At 44.1% G+C, this 21,232-nt stretch overlaps 2 protein-coding genes across 2 annotated transcripts in view; both read left to right on the forward strand.

Moving 5' to 3' along the window:
* The window catches only part of PLEKHO1 (pleckstrin homology domain containing O1), a 28,715-nt gene extending 22,603 nt beyond the window's left edge, over positions 1-6,112 (forward strand). Inside the window, exon 7 of the mRNA XM_069794261.1 lies at positions 2,298-6,112. The gene's annotated coding sequence lies outside the window, so the exon portion shown is untranslated. The remainder of the gene's footprint in view (positions 1-2,297) is intronic.
* A 1,350-nt stretch (positions 6,113-7,462) lies between these two features.
* The window catches only part of MRPS21 (mitochondrial ribosomal protein S21), an 88,427-nt gene continuing 74,657 nt past the window's right edge, over positions 7,463-21,232 (forward strand). The window contains exon 1 of the mRNA XM_069794284.1: positions 7,463-7,466. The gene's annotated coding sequence lies outside the window, so the exon portion shown is untranslated. The remainder of the gene's footprint in view (positions 7,467-21,232) is intronic.

Below are 21,232 nucleotides of genomic sequence, written 5' to 3' on the forward strand. Positions count from 1 at the left end.
CACAAATTGAAAGGATCAAAATATCTCTCTCCCCTTCTCCCACATGGGCTATAATTCTGCCCTCTTTTTATTCTTTTTTTATTTATTTTAAATTTTGCAAAGTTCTCCCCTCTGTCAGTCCTCTGGGATTAGAGACAAAAAGCCAATTATGAGCAAGAATGGCATGTGTATGGAACACATGCCAGTCACGTTAGTGCTGCTGTTTCTTTCCTTCTTGAGCACAGCTTCCTGAGTGGAGAACTGACAGGGAAGCTGTGGCTGGGCCTGCCGGAGGGGAACCTTCCTGAGGGCAGGGAGCAGTGGGTTGAGCCTGTTTCCTCTCACCCAGCGGGTGTAGTTCATTGACAGATCACAGTAAGCGACAGTTTATTTAGCCATACAAACAGCTAAGGAAAGCACGGAACACACAGCAACTCTCACCCTTATTTTCTCTAACTGAACCACATTCGAAAGGACCGAATAGAAATTCTGCTTTTTTCAAAAAAACCCTACAAACTGCAATAATAAAAATGACTCAGCCACAATTGCAGTGATTCTCTGTAGTCTCTTCTCAGCACGCCTACGCCAAGGAAGCCATTCATGCCAGGGAGGGTGGGCTGCAGTGGGAACCTACCTCCAGCCCAGCTTGCTAGTGCCCTGGGTGGTCCTTGCACCAGGGGATGGGGAGGAATTTATGATGCTGCAATAAAAAGGGATCTTCCTTGTGAATGGATTTGCAGTCCATGTACTGTAACACCCCTAAGTCATCGAAGGAAGGGAATTGTCCTTGAATTGCCACTGGAACCTTTGAAAAGGATTCCAGCAGATTGTTTGGAGACTTGTGGGGATTCAGGAGCCTGCTTGAGTTTTATCATGCAAGCCACTCAAATGGAAAACATGCTTGAACCCTGAAGTGCTTCACAACAGCCAAGAATGAGGGTTTGCTGTTCTCTAAGGCCCATCCAGTGGCTGCCTCCTCCCCATTGCCTCAGACATAATTCAGATGATCCCAAGGCAGCAGTTCACCCTCACTTCCACCACAGCACAGAAAATCAAGCACAGAAAATTTGAGCTTAAGTCCAGCAGGCCTACGGGAAGACTGCACTTGCAACCTGAGACAACCTCCCAGTCATCTCCAAGACATTAAGCTCAAGTGCTGCAGTGGTAATTTCAGCTTCCAAACTCTCTGGGACCATTGCTATTCTCTTCAAAAAGCCCCTCAGAATTGCTGTGGGCACTGGGCAGCAATTTTTCAGGAAGATCAGAATAAAACAAAGAGGAAAATGGAAGTTTCTTTATACCTGGTCTCTACACAACAGGATGAAGGACAGAGTCCACCTGGAAGCTGAGAGGTTTTGTATTTTGCTTTCATGCCTGTTTGGTGCTTAAACTTTTCCCTCCTGTCTCCTTTTCTCTTGCTGCACCGGCCCCAGCCTCTCCACAGAGGAAGTGTCCCCATGAATGGCTATGTCTGCCTGCACCCACGGGCACCCTTCACCTGGCTGTACTGTGGCACTCTGCAGGTGTCTTTGCCAAAAATAAATCAGTAGGCATGGTGGCTCAGCAGGCACACCTTATGCCAGCATGTGCCTGGGATGCTTCACAGCATAGCAAGGAAAAATTTGCAAGGGAAACATGCAGTGTCAAATGTGAGAAAATAATTTTTATAAAAGCAGTTCAAGAATTTGAAGAGCAAGATCCCTTTCTGCTTCATGCACTGCATGCCTGAGCCTGGAGGGAATCTCAAATCTGAAGAAAGCCTGTCCTCCAAGGACTGCACTTGACACGACCCCACGAAGGGCAGGCAGATAGATGGCCCTCGCCACACTGAGCGCAGCACTGCAGCAGCCACGAGAGCTGTCAGGCTAGCTCTCAAGGGAACAAACATCTGTGATAGGGAGGGGGGTCAGGGCTTACCAACCATGACTATTTGCAGCACCCATGTTTGGTATCATTGAAAGGACGAGAATTAAAAGCCGCAATTCTCTGTATATTGAAGAGCTGACATATAAATCAGAGCAAGCTGAATGCCTGAAGTAGTTGGTGCAAGAACAGCTATAAATGTAAAATAGGAATTGGTATCATAGAAGTGCTGACTGTGGTTTGACTTCTCTGTGTGCCTGGGGGAGGCGGGGGCTGCGCTGTCTGCCTAAAACAGAAGTCAGGGATTAAGGTGTTGAGCTGTGTAGAGAATTGAAACTCCCTTTCACAAAGGAAATTTCCAGACTGCTTTTATTCCAGAAAATTATTCCCAACTTCTCCTTCAGAGACATTTCCAAAAGCCTTTCATTTTGATTTCTGACTTTCTTCCCTTTCAGCTGTCATCCACAGCATTATTCAAACGTTTACAAAGGAAAACATTAACAATGAAATGGCAAATCCACTTGGAGCTCTGAGCACTTCATCGCTCTCAGAACTGCTCCCTTCTTCCTCCTCAGTCTTCCCCTGTGAAATCCACCAGCTGAGCAGCACATCTGGGTCTCGGAGGAACCCTGGATTCTTGTGGAACTGGTCCCTTGAACCACCTCCCAGGGGCTTCAATGAAAAGGAAGACCATTGCCTGTTTGCTCCTCTCCTTCACATTCTCCAGCATTTCTATCTCAGTTTGCATTTGCAGTTCAGCAGTTCCCAGTTTCCAAAGCTGCTCCAGTCTCTCTCTGCTCAGAAGGGTGACGGGAGAGCAGGAACTGTGTGATTAACCAGTGGCTCTCACTATGTGTTAACTGCAAGATGCTTGTCAAGGTCAGGTTTCGTTGAACACCCTTATGACCCCTACACACATACATACACACAAGACCTTACCCTGGTCTCATCACTGAGATATCTGTCTGGCATCAGACAAGCAGACAGAGAGCAAGGTTATGCTGTGCAGAGAGATCACCAGGTCCCAAAGGCAGGGTGGTCACACATACTGCTCCGCAGCCCAACACACTGCTGGGTTAGGCAGCTCCCAGGCCCAGGGCAGTTTAGAGACATGTGGGGCTAGTTTAAAGAAACAGCTGGAGCACCAGATACACTAGTTGGGACAGAGCCACAGGATCTTCACTACCTGCCAGTTCAGAGTGCACCTAGATGACAAAAGCTGGACATCCCTTGCATCAATGCTGTCACTGTGTCCAGTGTTAGAGTTCAGTGTCTAGAGGAAGAGTGGGGGATTCTTTAGTTGAGTAACAACTTCTAACAACTTCATTTTGGCTTTGTGCCTGAGGGTTTCACTTAGCACAGAGCACAGTACAGAGTGGAAGCTGTTTCCTGAAGCACCCCTGCCACATACTTGTTTCTCAGGTGTTAAAACTTTGAGCGGTATTTAAGACTTTTGCTAAATCCCCCTCCCCAAATCCTTCTTTCTGCACAGCTGTAATGTACTAAGGAACCTGCCCTTGATCCAGCTGTGGAATATTTTTAAATTTAAAATTTAAAAGCTTGTACGTGCTTACCTGCTTTTTCAATGGGAAACAACTTTCCTTGACTCCATTGTAGGGAAACAGTTCACAGCTCCCCTGACCCTCCAAAAAAATGACAGAAAGCCCCCTTAAAGAAATCTTTCTCCCAATTTATAAGTGGCAGAGATTCACCGAAGGACAGGGGACCACAGCCCCTAATTAGACACTCTCAGCAGAGCTCTGCTCACAGGGATTTGCATCACAAGCTCCCTGCTGCCTGCTTACACACCATCCAGCCCTGCAGGGAGGAGTGTGCCAATACCAAGCAGGCAGTAAACAAGGCGTCAGCCTTTCTCCCCCTCTCCCCCAGGGCCCTGTCAGATTGTTTCAGCCACATACTCCTAGAAAACTTGAAGGCTACTTATTTCTGGGAATTTCACCTCACCTGCACAGCTGGGCCCTGAGAGCAGAAGACATTATCCATCCAATCCACCTGCCCCTCCCTACCCACCAAACTGGCACTGCATTTCAGTTGGCAAAGCTGGGAAGAAGCCTAGGGCCCCCTACCCTCCCCTCAGAATAAATAATGAATGGTTTCCAGAGGACCGGGAGATATTTGTATCTGAGCTGCAAGAACCCATAGTGAACAAAAGGTGCTGGGAAGAACCAAACAGTGACTGATGTAAATGGAGCAAAGCTGGGGGTGACTGGGTGAGAAAAGAGAGGGTTTAGAGACTATTACATAAGTCTAAAAACCAAGCAGGCAACACCCCAGAGAAGTGTGCTCTAGGAGACTGCTGAGCTTGTTGAAGGAGTGCATGTACTGGTTGAAGGAAGGATGGGAGGGGGAAGGGAGGAATGCTGTTCCTGCCATCATTACATCTCTTTTCTGTTAAAGAAACCAAGTGGAGTGCAGGAGGATCAGAAAAGCCAGCTGCAGGCTGAGAGGCCGCTCCAAGCACCCTGGGGTCTGTGCATGGATCAGTTAAGTTCAGGGTGCTCCTGCTCCATGAAGCTCCCAGGCTCTTTCCTCCTTCACTGATACGATAGCTCTGAGCATATGCTTCAGCATTTGACTGAATCTGGCTCCACTAGCAGAGCCTGTAGATTTGTTCTCCATGCTGCAACAGGGTGGGTGTGATGCTGAAGTATTGTGTCACAGCCCAGCCCATCCAATAACCCAGGCCAATTCCTGGCCTTCTGGCAAAAGCAAAGGATCTCAGGGACTCAAGAGTTTTAGTTATTTGCTGGAAGGTTTGTTTGGTCTTTAAGTACAGCAGTGCAGGCAGATTAGGGACATGTTGATCTGCCAACCCAGTCCTCATCAAAACACCAAAAGCTACAGCCTGTAAGAAGAAGCTTGTCTGCTAGGCCAGATAATTAACAGCCACAAATGGCCCTCAGTTGCACCAACTTCCACAGAGCTGCATTAACTTATATCAACTATGAAACTTGTAGGAATACGTGCATGAGGACCTGATCCACACAACTGGCAAGGACTGATGCTGGGATCAGGCAGTTGTATACAGGAAACATCTGAAGGATGCTACGACACTTTGAATCCATGCCGAGAAGCTTGACAGGCTGTACCAGCGCTGCCCACCTGCTTGCAAATCCCTGCTGTGCAGGGCGGTTGAGCTCACTGACGCGAGTGTTCCATCTCCCATTTTACTTGGAAATCCAAAGATCCTCTACACTTAGCTTTGATTCATCACCCAGCAAAGACCAGCTCCAGGAGCAACTGATCAGAACTTCAAAGCACAAGGAAGCATAGATATGCAAGAATCATCCAAAATCCATTTAATCAGAATTCCCTGAAATTAACCTTTATGTATGCTTTGCTGTGTGAGAAAGGAACATTCTCCTCTTTCACTTTTCTGCATCCAATAATCGAAGGAATCAAATCATTTTCAAACCAAGACAGTGAGTGAATGGAGATCTGACCCTGAGCTTCATGAATACTCATGCCTAGTGAGCCACATGGGGTTTATCCCCTAACGAGTCACGGCTCAGAGCAAAACAAGAGTTTTCAGAAAAGTTAGAAGGGAATGTAAGGGCTTGGGTCCCTCCCTTCTCCAAGAATGCCTAAATGGTTTAGGAGTACAAACACCATTGAAAGTCAGGTCAGTCAGGAAAGGATTCATTTTGCCTACCTTTAGTCATTTAGCTTCCTTCCACAGGAATGGTATCTCCAGCAGATCTAAACTAATTTAGGTGCTTATCTTGGGATGAATAAGTCACCTTCTACAGGTATTGATTTCTTTCTATTAACTGTACACAAGCCCAAACAGTTAAATTTGAAGGAGAGGATTCTTGCCCATAAGCAAAACATCATGTCATGTCTCTAACTCATTTAAACTCCTTGGAAAGCCTTGGTTTCCACATACATTCTACAAAGGGGCTTTGAAGGTGCTATTTTTTGCTGCAACTGCTCAAAAGAATATTTACAAACATGATACTGATTTTATTGTTGCTTGATCTATCAATTCTTTTCCTCTTTGACTTGTATTTCAGGTTCCCCTTTCCTCTTCTTAAAAAGATGATTTGGGAGGGGGGGAATGGAATGGCTTGTTGCTTTTGGAAAAAGATCTGCACTGATTTTTGTGTAAATTAAACCTTCCATATGTACAGACTCTGGGCCATTGTTCCAGTCTGCTGCAGCTCTTGTTTATTTTGATTTATTTTAAGGATGTGATGAAAAGAATTTTTTAAATTAAAGGAAAATTAAGGAAAAAAAAAGAGAAGTCTTTCTTAATGGGTTTTGCATAACTAGAATCAAGTGATGATTCCGGGACTAATGTCAAGCACTTTTTCATGCTGATGAACTGGATTGCTCCACAAAAAGTCTTTTGCAATGGAAGGGCTATCTATGCTCCTGACCCGGTGAGATGGATGGTAGCAGTACAAACCAGTGTGTGTCACTGTTTACACAAGGTAAGGGCAGTGATCAGCATCCTCTGTTAATGCTGCAACAGCATTGCCAGCAAACTCAAGCAAGTCACCTCCCTATAGTTTTATTAAAGCAGTGGTTAAGGTGGGAAAGGCATTTAGTTTCAATTTTAAAAGTACTGAACCACTCGAGAATCATGTGTGACCTCTTGCAACCCAGGTAGCACCAACAAGATGCGGGTCTCCCCAGTGACTCTCCTCATATTTCAGAAAGCCTATTGCAGTGCTACTCTGAGTTGAAGCCTTTAAAAAAGCCAGCACAAGCTCTGTTTCATGCTGAAAACCTGCAGAACAGCTGAAAGGTCACAAACAACAGCTGGCAATGCTGTAGTACCTGGTACGCCCAAGCTAACCTGCCCAGCCTTTCAGACAGGATTCAGGAAGTCCCTGAAGTTTCTAAGAAGGACCATGTTTTGGGGATGGGCAGAAGAGAGGCGGATGACAAGGGAGGTTACCATAGAGCAGGCAGCAGCTAACAGCTCAGCTGGGACTCTTGAGTATTTCCTGCCTAAACCTTTGCCATTAACTGAAAGCTGGCTTAGGCTGGAAGAAGGGAGCAAGTTCCTGTTGCTTCCAGGTTACTGTCAAAGCCTCCTCTAATGAGGAGTAAGGAGGGAGAGATCTTAACCTGGATAAATTTAGGACTCACTGTAGTTGAGGGAAGGCCAGCCACAGAACCAGAGTTCTCTGCCATGGTGAGGTCCAGTCTCCACCACACCAGCTGCCTTTCCCCCAGGCCCTCACTCACTCCTTAGCAGAGAAGATGGGGCTACATTTTTATCCAGTACCTACTGCAGCAGCACAGGCCCATAGGGACTGGGCACTAGGCATGCCTGTTCACTCATGCATTAACTCTCTGCAGCCTGTTTATTTCACATAGACTACCAGAGAGTCATCAGATCCTACAGTACCACTGGCTTCATCTTTTACACCACAAGCTCAAGCCCTGGACACTTTACAGCTCTTAGAATTACAGTTCCCTCCTACAGGCTTCCTTAAAATATGCAATAACATACTGCACCCAGCAGAATGAGAATCAAGGCATTTTTTTCCTTCTTTTACCACTATGATCTACCTCAGTGTCTGCTTTCACCAGATCAGTGTCACAGAGGTATCTAATGCTACCAAAAAGACCCCTCTTCAGGCTCACAGAGCGTTTAAATAACACTCAGATATGTCCTGGCAAGGCTGGCTGGTAGCAGAGAGGGCAGCAACGCCGGAGGGGCAGGACAGGAGGCCAGAGGCACCACAAACTCATCGAGAGCACAACTCACACCCAGGTGTCACCATACGGCTGTGAGCCGAGTGCTCTGCCTCTATTTGCCAGATATTTTCACTCACCAATTCCAGTATCAGATTTAATAACTTGGGCTTGAATCTGAACTTTGTGCCTTAGCATAATTCTGTGGGAGAATATTTCTATTTCCCTTTACTGGTGTCAATAAAATCACTCCATCTGTTGGTAACAAAGGACAAGGTTTGTTCTCTGTGACCTCTTCAACAGTAACTGGTAGTTTGCAGAAAGAAAGTGTACAGGCTATTTTTACAATAACAGTGATCCAAGCAGAGATAGGAAGAACAGTTTGGAAAAACAGATCTGTAATACACAAAAATGCATTAAACTCTTCCATGGTTTCCACAATTTCTAGGCTTGCTTTTAAAGGCTAAGAAATGTCCTATTTCTTGGTTCATATTTCAATAACCTCACCTGCATATGCCAAGTCTTACAGACTGGTTTCAAAAAATCACTCTCTTAAAAATCAGATGGAGAATAAAAACATTCAACAGCTGTAGGAGTTGGCCTATAGGATTTCCACCCCCACTGATGAATTTGCAAACCCTACTCTCAGTTTATCAATCTGAGCCTAGTTTTATTAACCCTGCTGCAGATTTACAGTTCCTATTAAAGATTTACAAATCACACCAATCTACCCCAAAGGAAAAGTCCTGATTTATAAACCCACATGTTCTGCTTAGGCAACAAGGCCATGTCACGATAAATAACCAGCTGTATAAACTTGTTCCCATTTTTTTTTATCTCAGCCACGCTCAGTCTGAGCTGTCTGTTGTGATCATGCAGAGTCTGATGAAGAAGGAGGTCTCCACAGGGAATTTTTCTCCCCAGAGAAGTCCGAATATTGCAAAAATATTTGATAGATAGACAGATACATACATATACATGTACGTAGATCTATTCGCTACTCTCAGTGTCACACCATGGCCTCTCCTCACTTCTTATGTAGCTGATACACCTGGTCAGCCTGAGCGGCGAGACACCAGCAGCAATTTTGGCACCTGGGGTGGCGGCAGGAACCACACTCCACAACACAAACTGCCAGACCCTTTTGCAGTACACAATTATCTGTGGGCCAAAACTAACCACAGAACAAATGTGTCTGCAACAGGTCTGTTGCCATTCAGTTGCCAGCTGCACAAAAAAGCTGCCTGATGCTTTGTGATAGGAAAACCTTAAAAAGTGTTGTGTTCGGGACTCATTTGGATAAGCCCTCAGAAATTCAAAAATTGTTCCAAGATATTTCAGAAGTCTGAAAAACAGGCTGGACACATTTCCCTGTGCTTCCTGTATCCAGATAGTCTGGAAAGACCTGAAGAAACAGCTTGCTCGTTTTCCAAGGCTCTGTGTTGAGTCTTGTGCAGAACTTAGAAAAGCAGAAGCAGTAACCTGAAAAATAACTGACAACTGTCTCTGCTGGACTAGTGAAGCAATAGAAATTACAAACCCTCTGAGATGAAGACATAGGCTTAAAGGAAGAGCTTTAAAGAGTCAATATAGAATTCTTTTTGCCTGCTGTTGTCTCTAGCTTTTCGGGAATCTCATTTAGTTGCATGACTACAGGAGCCTGACAATTTAAGAAAAACACCAAAAATGAAGGTTGTTGGCAAAGTGGAATATTGTTGCAACCACTTTTCTCCAGTTTCTAATCTTCATGTCTGACTATTCTTTTTTTTTTCTGAATCCCATTCCTCAAACCTCTGCTTTCCCTCCTCTTGCCCTATAATCGCTTAGTTTCCCAAAGTATCTCTTTGTGGACATTTATTCTGGTCTTTACTTCCAAGATAATCTCACCATTCCAGTATGAGCCTCAGCTCCCCTTCCTGTCCTCGTTCTTGCATCTGATCACCTCTCCTTACCCCTTGCTTGTTTTTTCCACCTCTGTTTCTCTGCTCCCTCCCTGCCAGGCCCTTAGATGGTCCCCTGCCTTTGACGGCATTTCCAAAGACACTGGCATGTTGCAATGAACCCTAATGGAGCTTCAAAGCCAAAGAGAGCACAGACATTGCTTTGTGCGTCGCACACCATTTTTGTGAGTCTATCCATGCGGGAGTAACACTGCACAAAGAGGGCATACTTGGCCAACAGAAGAGCAACAAGTCTGCCATTCCCAGAAAGGGCTGGCTGTATTGTCCAGTGTGTCAATTATGTCGGCTCTGGAGACAAAAATTGTATCATTATAAGAATAAAGAGCACCCTGGCAGAGCAGCAGAGAAAAGAACAATTTTGAAGCCTGCTAATGGCCAAGAAATCTTGCTTATGCACGACTCTGCACAACTGTGCCTTGAAAACACATGCAAGATGGGGGGAAGGGGGGTTGAGAAGTGGTATTTCTCATTACACTTCAGGGAGATCAGATCGGGCCCTAGATTCTTAGTTAAGATGTAGGCAAAGAGTCTCCTATAAAAATAGCTGCGATTTGCTTGACAAATGCCAATGAGCGTGAGTGTGGTTTTGCTTTGCTTGTCAGCTGTCACTCTGCAGGCAGTGAGCTCGCCTTCCTTCACCCCCTCTGCCTGCTTCTCCTTCTCCATCTCCGCTGCCTGCTCCCTCTCCACAGCCAATCCCCGGCACGCTCCAGCTCCCAGCCAAATAAGGAGAAGCAGCGCAAGAAACCCTGGGTGCGTGCAGGCACCCATGCACCCACCCAGCTGAGCAGCTGAGCCAAAGTGGCTTTTTTTGGTTCTTTCCCCCTCCCCGGCTCAAAGACAGGCAAACCCCCTTCTCCCTCCATCTTCTGCCTTTCTGAAGAAATAACGGAGACACACCTGGGAAATGCCTGGGGTATTATGGGTACACAATAGTCTGGGAAAAGAGGTTTGAAAAACAAACAATAAACCCATCACAACAACAGAGGGCCATGCATCAGCCTGCAGCTGAACTGATTTGGAAAACAGGCACTGAGAGAAGCTTTCACAGTGCACAGCAAACCTGCCCACAGGAGCACATTTCAGGGTGCAAAGGGTGCCTGGCTCTGCAGATCAGCACCACTGGGGCTGCTGTGTCTGCAGCAAGGGGGAGTTGTAGGGTGTCCTTAAGTTTTACCCACTGTATGTTTTGAGGAAAATCAAATTTTAATCACAAAACTAGTGGCTCATTTGCGAATCCTTAAAGATATTTCATTAACCAGCCCCCTCTCACACAGAGAATCAGCCTGCCTCCTCTACCAGCCTTGCCCTACTCTCTGAAGTCTGTTGCATTTAAAGCTGTAAAGCAAGTCAGTTTTAGCAGCAACCATCTCCTCTGGTCCCACAGCAAGTCTGGAGCGAGGAGCCCTTGTTTGCTGGCAAGGAGCAGTATACAAGGATCTGCTGCTCAGCATCAGATGATGCCCTTCTAGCTTTTAAAAAGGCATTTCAAAGCAGAGACCCAGGCAGAATGGGGGAGAACAGCAAGGTATGAAATTGGATTTTCAGCCTTGCAGTGCTTAGATCAGCAGTGAATGGAAACTAGCTTCATCTTGTGACTGGTTCAGCCGTCAACAAAGCTGGGGAGGGGGGAGATATGAATTGAAGATTTTCCACAAATGCTTTTGATGAAAACAATGACAAAATGTATATTTTCAGTTGATTTTTCCACAGAAAAAGTTGGGCCTTCTGTCAAATGAGGCAAACCCAAAATACTTCAGTTTTTAAATTCTCCTGCGGTGCCTCAAGGGAGTTGTAGTTAACTTGCTTTGCACTCCCCTCTTGGGCTGGGCGTCCCATGCAGTCACCATCCCTCACACTGCATTGTCGTGGGCCTTTTTTGGAGATGGGAAGACAGCCTTATAGCTGTGGCACATAGATCATTTTCACACTGTCCTAATTTTTCTTGAGAAAAACAAAACAGCATATCTGAAAGTCTTACAGTGGTTTTTCTATCAGGATCCTCTTCTAGCACATGCATGACCTTCTCTTTCCACTTAGCAAGACTGGAGGGATGGAAGAAATGTGGCCCCCCAAAGTAAGAAATCATGACAGTTACGGTGAGAACTGTTGACAGCCTGCTGGTCTCTGAGTGTTGAGGAGACGGGGCCTCTTGCAGTCCTGTATCTCTGGTCTTTAATGGTCATTTAGCTGAGGATAAATGGACCATGAGGCAATCTGGTCACACACATTGGCAACTGTGTGGCACACGCAACCTGGACTTCCAGCACCAAGAGCAGAAGCTGCTGTGGTTGTCATAGACCCCAGGCAGATTAGGCACCTAGTAGCCTTGCCCCAAAAATTTTAGATGGGAGGGAAAATGAGGAACGTGACAATCTTGCTTGTGCTATGGATGTTGAGAATGTCTGGCCACCATTTTGGTGACACCTCTGTGGTGGCTGCCACCTTGTTTGACACTGATGATCAAACACACGATCTCCACTGCTGAAGCCACTGTTTCTTAGCTGATGCCATAACAGACTTTTACCCTCTGTGGAATTAAGTCTGTCCCATGTCTTATTTTCATAGGTTGTTTACGCCCTTCAGAATCAGTAACTCAAAGCAAGCATAACAGGCCAGATAAAGACAGCAGCTGCAAAATTTCTGAATATCTGCAAGGCCTCTTTAAAGCAGAAGATGACTATTAGGAGGCTTTTGGTGGCTATAAATAGAATTTACACACACTCGGAGGCAACTTTTACACTGCTGGAGTGAGGTAAAGGGCTTTGATATAAATAAGAAATAGGCCTGCGGTGTTTAAATAGCAGTGGTCCACACCCTAGAATTATATCTTACAAAAACAGTTCACAGTAATAAAATTATGGTGGATAAAGTCATATTTCTCCAGCAGTTTCCAGACTTTAAGCTTTCCACTGTATTAAGGGCAAAAAAAAGAAAAGCCCCCAAACCCCAGAATGGAGCATAAACAATTGTGACTCATGCCAGAGGGTTCTCAGTCTGGTGAGGTGGGTGGATAAATACAGTTTTCTGATACAGCCGATAATTCCTGCTGTGCAGAAGTATTTCTTGGAGTTACTGATGAAGGAAACTGCCAAAGGTGTTGTTGCTTTTTTTCTCTAATAAGGCAAATGCCTTAAAAAGATAAGGTGAGATCTATTTCTGGAGGTCTGCAGAAGGTGGAAAGCTGTAGGCCCTCTGATATCCCACCTATGATGGTAAAATATGGTTGAATAATATGTTCAGCATACACTTAGAATAAAATCAGTGGGATTCAAATGCACTCCATTATGTTATCAGAGCTGGGTGAATTATTTCCTGGACACTTGTATCAGCAGCTGTAGATGAATACACAGTCATTTAGGCCGGGGAGCAGAGGGTGGCCTGGAGCTACAATGAAGCTTGCGTGCACGACTGTGTGCCTTATCAATTTTATCCCCCATGGGGCAATTAGTTTGATGTGGACCGTTGAGCTTTTGAAATAAAATGTTCCTCTGGAGATGCCCATCTTTCCATTGATCATAGAGGGGCTGTTGATAATTAGGTTACTAACATTGAGATCCTGCAAATTACCTGCTTAGGGAAACTGCCAGGGATTTACTGCCTGTTGAGTGCCTGTAAATGGGCAGCTATCTGCTGTGGAGAAAAGCTCTCGACAGAACAGAATGCACTTATACTGAACTCACTTATCATAACACTCCATTTTTCAGTTAATTTTTTTGAAAATCTTAGACTGTTTCAAAAACTGCAGTGTATTGAGAAGACAGTTTTATTTCTGCAAATTTCCTGCTTCGAGGGAAGTTGCTCTATAGGAAAACCTACTTAAGCATATGGGAGTATATTTATCTTGAATCCCTCAAGTCTTTATGCTTTGTTATTGAGAATTGTCTCTTACTAATGGAAAGCACGGTGCTTCTATCCTTGGAGTACTGGAGTATTGAAATCCTTTTCCAAGTCCCAAGAGTGAGAGGAAAAAATAGAAAATAGTTTGACCTACATCCACAAGAATAATTATTGACTTAACAAGTTCCAACCAGTTTTTCAAATTAAAGCTCAGCAAGAACAGACCCACTTCCCTAAAAAAAAAAAAAGAAAAAAAGGAAAAAAAAATCAGTCTTATTATATGTCAGATGTACATGTGTGCAGTGACCATATGTAAATGTATCCCTGGAATATGCATGTATGACTATTTGTGCGTGCTTGTATCTCTTTAGGAAGGAATTCTTTTTTGTGAGATGTTGTACAGTGCCTTGCAGTGTGGGTCTCCTATCTTCGACCAGCAATTTCTGCACGCTCTCTGTCCAGGAAGATGTATGGCAGGATATGTACAGCCAGGCAGGCTACAGTCCTTCTTTGGAACCTATGTGAGCAGTGCTGGGAACACAACTGTGAACCATTAACATAAACTGCCCGAGAAGAGCTCATTTAGCACTTCCCTCTTGTGAGCATATGGACCAATGGAACCAGAAATCCAGCAGCTGTGGATTCAAGAGTTTCAGGATTATACTTACAAACAATCAGCATCAGAGACACTTGTGTCTGGGATTAACATCTAAGGAAGAAAGAAGGAAAGGCCTTCAAATATCAATACTTAAGACTGGAATTAGAAAGTAGCAAGGAAAAGCTGAAAAAGTAATGATTAGCATTTGTGCTCTGGGAACTCTTTCTTATATTCTACCAGAAACTCTCAATGACATCAACATCTCCATTGGTGTCCTGAGTCCACAGAAATCTACTGAAGGTACTTTCTCTTTAAAGCTCCTTTTTGACTTCCAAGATTCTACCTGATCCCAAATCAAGACATGGGACTATGATACAAAATATTGTTAATGATAGACCTGATCCTGCCTTAGGCCAGACAGATGGATTGGATGATTTATTAAGGCCAATTCCTAATTTTGATTCTGTAATGAATTAATTGTAACTGATTTTTAATAATAATCCCAGTTAATCAATATATAGAGGGCTTTTGTTCCTAAACCCTAACCTTGCACAGGCATTTTTATCTCTAATCTTTCACCTCAGGAAAAAGATATCATACAGACACTGATTCAGGGAAACTTCCCTGTTCAACACAATATTGAAACAGATGCTTAATTCATCATGGGCTTAAGTGCTTTCCTGAATTAGGGCTACCGAGAAGGAAACAGTATCATACGCAAAGCAGAACTATTTAATCTCCTGATTATTTTGCCATTACTGGGCTCAGTTTTTAGTTTTTAGTAGTGAGCTTGGGTGTTTCATTACATCACAGGTGATTGACAGTGGCAGCGATTGGGTTAGGACACACATTTTTACTAATATTTTTATGTGCAAACGCAGGCAGATTAATTTCTCCATCTAGGAACAATGCTGCACAGTCCCATTTATTTTTATACAGTGTTTGCCATTCAAAAGAAAGAGAGCAGAGACAGAATTTTATACAGCAGCTCACAGTCAAGACAGACAGCAGTTAAGTGATGACATGTGTCCATAAGGAACAACTATTGTAAACAGCTATTACTGAGTGTCCGGGAAAGGAATTACACAAAAGCTAAGAGAACCACTGATCATTTTAAATCCAGTCTCTAAAAAAATAGTGCAGTGCTCAGAAAAGGTTTTTGAATGATAATGAGAATTTACTCTAAGATTCTACTGTAACAATTCTGGGGTATGAAGTCAGGATGACTTATGTAATGTCACTAAAATTAATGGCAAACAAAGGGCTAAAACCTTAGTTTTAGCCAAGTGACCACACCATGGAATCACTCTGAAGACACCAAAGAAAACCTCCGGTGTAAGTTATGGCAAACCAAACCTCATTCACAACCCATTTTTATCCATGATCTCACCATTGCTGTGGGAGCGAAAACCGCATCTGATTGAGTTGTTGTCCTTAAGTTCTTGGGTGTATTGCACAATCGGGGGGGTTGTGCTGTGGGCTGAGAGCAGGGAGAAGGACTCTGGAGACTGAAATATGATGGTGTTACTAACGTACCTACCCTTCCTGCAGTCTCTCTACATCTTCCAAATGAGCCACCAGTCAGTCAGACCATCCCTTTTAAAGATATAATGGGCCTGGGCTGAATTAATTCTGCAGGTAAAAGTCATTATGCAGCCTCAGCTCTCCTCAGACAGAGCACCCCTCATTTGAGAGCAAGTTATAGAGCTAATTAATAGGAATGCAGGAATTGCTAGTCTGGATGAAACTCAAAGCCCGTTAGTTCAGTGTCTTATATCCAGAACAGACCAGGACTAGATGCTTTAGGGAACGTGTGAGACTCTGCTTCCCAAATTTGGCCACCTTAAAAGACCAGCTTAGAATCCAAAGCAGGAAGATTCCTATCACTTGGGGAACTGCTGTTATGAGTCATCAAATCTTACCAAATTCTTGGTCTCCAGGTTTAGGAGTTTCTGCTGCCTCAATACATTGTAATTACTGCAGGGACTCTCTGGTAGTTACGGGCAGCAGGGTCCTACTGGAGATGGGTGAGCCAGCCACAGGCAGTCACCAAATCACTGCATGGACCTCACATTGTTTTACAAGCACTTAACGCACAGGAGAGTCATTCGCTTTGCATGGACCGGTTCTTTTAAAGACTGACTGCTTGCCTAGTCTGGGTTATCCCACTTGATCTTTTTTGAATACTAAGGCAGAAGAGGTATTTCTTCTTCTAAAAATTTCCACAAATCCACATAACAGTTAATATTAGCTGGCCAAAGGGTCTCCTCAATTAGGTCTTTGAGGATGCTTTGTGTAAGCTTTGTAGACTGGCTGTTTTAAACAATTTTTCCCTACTTGCTGTTATCTGTAACTAATGAACTGGAAAATAGCACATCATCGTTATATGATTCTGTCACATCATTCTTGATTCTTTCTGAACTCCAATGAGAAATATTTATCAAAGATTTCTGGCTTTTTCTGCATAATTATGAACAGTGTTAGTCTCTTCATCTATTAAAAGTCCTAGACTGTTACTAGGATTTCTTTTCTCTAAATAAAATTTTAAATATACCTTATTTTGACCTTAAAACTGACAGCCAGGAATTTCTGTCTTAAGTTGCCTTTTTTCCGTCTGTATTTCATGCACTTCATAAAACTAATTCATATTAATTGCTCTCAATCCATCCATCTCCTCATTTCTATTTGTTACATATTGCTTTTTTGTTCTAATTGCTGTCTTTGCACTGAGTCTGTGCCAGATGGACTCTCTTGAAGGAGGAATTATGGCTCTTTGGCAACTTAATGCAGTCTTTTTACAGACTCATCCACATTAATTTGTGTCCTTCCATGCAAAATCTTCCGCTGTCAGTTTTGACTCACAGTTTCCTTCATCTTTGGGAAATCAGTCCTGTAGCAGTACAACATACGGTGCTGTGTTACTGGTTGGGACAGTCCCCTGTTTGCCTGTACGAAGTATCAGCAGGTCACAACCACTGAGCATCCCTGGCCAAACTGCCTGCTTGGGCTGGCTGCACCACTGGCGGTAGCCTTGCCACCACCCTGTCACTTTGCTGATGGCTCCACACCCTCTGGGTAGTGTCTCTCGGGTACTGTCTCTCGGGTTGGCCGTGTTCATTGATTGGCATAACCAGTGTGCAGGCCTCCCACCAATCACCGCGCAATTTGTAAATCCCTGCGTTCGGATTGGTTCATGACTGTTGTCTGCCAAACAAGGGGTAAACAAGCACGTAACCATACTTCTCCCAAAATCCTCCTGAGCAGATGCTAATCTGTCCTCTCTCCCCAGCGAGCAGAGACTTCCCAGTCCCCATCTCTGTCCCTGTTCCCGTCCCCTCCGGCTGCCTGGGTCCTGCCTAAGGTTTCATTGGTTTTGAACTTCCCTCCTGTGTTGCAGGAGGTGCTGGGCGGGCGAAGGGGAACCCCCAGGCAAAGGCAAAGAGGCAGCAGAACCACAGGGGCAACACCACTGAGCACGAAGTCCCTCACCCCGGTAACGTCACCTTTGGCCATCTCCAGGTGCCAAAGCTCTGGGAGACACCTGTCCTGTCTGAATTCTGGTGAAAGCAGAGCATCACAGGAAGCTTAAGCCAGTTGTGGGCAGCTCCTGGGCTTTGGTTTTGACTTCTGGATGTTTGATACCCAGGTCACATGTCAGACAGCCCCCCCCTGTTTCTCCACTCTTCCCTTTCTCAGTTTTCTTCTCTTCCTTTATTCCCTGGAGGGGATCTGGGAGAATCCTGGGTTTTCTGCACCTCCTTTCCAAATTTGTTTTGGAACACAAGCCAAAATGGTTCTCCTCTGACTGCCAGGAAGTGGCAGCTGGGATAAAAGATGATATTAAGGAAAGCAAACAGATGAAAAAGCAGATATATATACACATATATGGATACATATATTTTATATGTACACTTTTTTTATATATATATCCCCAAGTGATTGAGGAATAGCAGACACTAGAAGGGCTAGTGGAAACTGTAATGAGATGTATTGACAAGCCTGGAAGCCTGGCTCCTGCCATCAAGTGTTTGTTTCAGGAACTAGAACGCATGGTGTGAGTTGTGCAGTGAGCATTCAGCACGAAGAAGTCAGCATTTCAAAAATGCTTCCGGTCCACTGGGGTGAAACCAAGCTCCAGGATCACAGCTCGGAGCCAGCAGCTCCTCAGTTATTAATTCCTTGGCAACTTTGCCCAAGAAACTTGATCTCCGTGTCCCAGTTTCCCCTGTCTGTATGAAGATAACAATCCCTCATCCACCTACAAAAGATGTGGTGGGATTGATTAGGAAGCAGTCAATGCACAACACGTTTGTTTTCGAGGCACAGCCCGTTAACTAGAAGAGCTGTTCATGGGAGTTACTAATAAGTCTCAGAGCACCCCTCCACACTACCACTAGTACTCCTTCCCTTCGTGTGAGGTCAGAGGTGGTGTTTTGACACTTCTGCTGTTCAACGTGACATCTGATATAGAAAAAGCTGAAAATTGTAGCTGTGAGTTATACTTTTTGGAAATGTTTCTATCAGCATGGCACAAGAATGGCAAATCATCTGCTGTATTTTCAGACATATCTATTTTGTTTGACTTTATTAAAAGTCCCCGAGGGACTGAAAACTATAGTGAGCCTTCCACTTTGTTAATTTTAAATGTTTTAAACAACTCTTTTGCTCTGTTTTGCTCTGTTTTGAAACAAATCTTCCCTGCTCAGAGGGAAGACAGCTTTTTTTTTTTTTTTTTAATCTTTACAACTTTTCTGAATGTTTGGGAGAGGTCAGACAAGCCAGAATTCAAAGTGCTGGAGATCAGACCCTCATGACACTAGTGGCTTGGGAGTTATGCATATAAATGATTATTGCTTCTTCCAAAAACCCTCCCTTCAGGCTGACAGAAAGGAGACATTTCATAGCTCTGTGGTTAGAATAAAGAGTTCATACATGCATGATAGGCAGACAGAGGGTATTATTCAGAGCTGTAAGAATCAGTGGCTTACAGTCTGATATTGAACAGTATGTAAAAGACCGGCATTAATTGGAACTATTCCACAGAGATGTGGACATAATTATTTAAAGGACTAACTCTCAACAGATGGACTTAGTCATGGCAAACGCATAGTGTAGCTATCTAAAGAAGAAAAATGCAAATGCCCTAGAAGGGAATTATTAGTTTGAAGGATGCAGGCAGCCTTTGGCTATTAGGTGGCAGAACGATTCTTTCCATCCATGGAGAGCCTAAAGAGTAGTATCTTTAATATTTTTCTTCGAAAATCTGCTCACCTTGTTCTCTCTGTGCCTGCCAACTTCACAAGACTAAGAAAACCAGCAAGGGGTCTTGATTGATTGAAAGAAAAATCAGCATGATGCTGACGATGGGTGCTGTGAGTACAAGCCATAGGATGGTGATGTCCCTCAAGGTTCCTCATGAGGCAGCTTGTGGGGGTGCTGAGATACAGTGGCATGAGGGACACAATAAGCACACAGCTGAGCTAGGTGGTGAGGCAGACACAGTTGAGAACTTGGGAATTTGCATAATGGTCCTCCTGTTCTTGATAGCCATGTGATCATATGGCATCACCCTAAAGATACTCCCCTTGGCCATCAGATCAGACATCTTAGATGCAATGCAGTGAGATGGGGAAACTGCCACAGGGGGAGAAAGAGCAGAGACAGCTAGACAATCTCTCAGCTGAGAGGTGCTTCAGGGAAGGACAGTACTTCAACTTTTCCCAACCAGGAATTCCAATTCATGAGCAGATGGCTCTGCTAGATCCCTCTGTGTTCTCAGTATTCACAAATGGGCTGAGAAAATCATGATTTTAATTCAAAAGCTTTTCATCACCAGCTGAAGTCCTGTGGCTAATGATAAAAAGGAAGGACAGTTTTATAACCAAGAATATCTTCCTTTCCTCATTAAGCTGCTGATCCTTAAGCACATGCATAATTTTGGTTCCATCTAGTTCCCTAGCCTCATAACTTTTAGTGTGGATTGTTGGATCCCCTCTTTAAAATAGGATACTCATGAACAGACATTACTCCATGCTAAGAGTAGCCCTGCAGCTGCCCCTGCCCTTTGAGGTCAACCGGCCTTCAGGTTTGCCTCAGCCCTCTGAAATATGCGGGATCCTGCATGTCTTAGTGTGCTTCGCGAGTTAGCTTGCTCCCCAAGGGACAGATCTTTCTATGTGAGTAGGGAAGAAGACAGAGCAGAGAGCAAGGAATCAAATAGAATACACCAAACCTAACCCTAGCAGGCCACTGGCTGGGGCTTTGCTTCATCTCTGTCAAGCTCTCGCCAGTACTTCTTTAAGTGCCTATTTTTGCAATACCCAAACAAGTCTCAGCAAGTAGGAAAATACTGACAATGCTGAGTGTTGAGAGAGCCTGAAGGTATGAGATGGAGAAGTAGCATTGCCTAAAGGTTAGAGCCAGCAACTGGGAGGCAAGCGTGGTTTCATTACAGTTTATACTGTAACATAAGCAAGTCACTTGATTTCTTCAGAACAGCCTCCCACTTCCTGTGAGCCAAGTGTTCTTCCTTCCAACCCACTTGCTGCTATATATAACCTCAGCACTGTCTACCTTTTCTGCAGTCCAATCTGGGAGTCATGCTTCCCCGAAATCATGAGATGGCATTCAAAATCATGCAGAGTCTTGGAAAAGCATGGTCTGAATGCCTACTCTTGCCTGCTTGCTTTCTGATCCTTTATAGGTCACAAGGTCACTTTTATTTTTTTGTCTGTTGGCAGGAAAGCAAAATGGTAAAGTTCTATAAACAAGAAGCCTGGCTCATAAAAATAACATTTGGTCTCTATATGTCAAATATATCATTAGGAAAATCAGTTTATCTGTCTCCTTGTTCAAGTAAACTAAGCAAATTTGCCTTCTGCCATCTGCTTCCTCCCTGTTTTCAGTGAAGAGTTAACACACCAGCTAGTCAACAAGAGGCAAAATCACAGATAAATCTGACTGTATGCTATTGGGAAAATAATGGTTTGTAGCAGTAGCCTCCTCATCTATTATGTAATAGTAAAGTTAATTTCTCTAGAGATTTAGTCCTGAACAGAGATCTGTCATCAGGTATAAACCCTGGCTTATTGATCACTGCAGGGATTGCAGCCACTTCTGGAATGAAACCAGGCAGCTTTTCAATACCACACAGCACATCATACACCAGTGAAGGACAGATGCTGTCTCTCTTTAGCAAACCAACGCGTGACTGGGATTCAGGGAACTGGATCAACTAGGTGATTTGTCATATTTCCTGAGCCAAACTAGGAACACCAATCCTTTGCTTCTCAGGACAGGAACAAAAAAGAAAGACATAATC

This window comes from Haliaeetus albicilla, chromosome 10 (assembly GCF_947461875.1).
Source record: "Haliaeetus albicilla chromosome 10, bHalAlb1.1, whole genome shotgun sequence".
Classification (NCBI taxonomy): Eukaryota; Metazoa; Chordata; class Aves; order Accipitriformes; family Accipitridae; genus Haliaeetus; species Haliaeetus albicilla.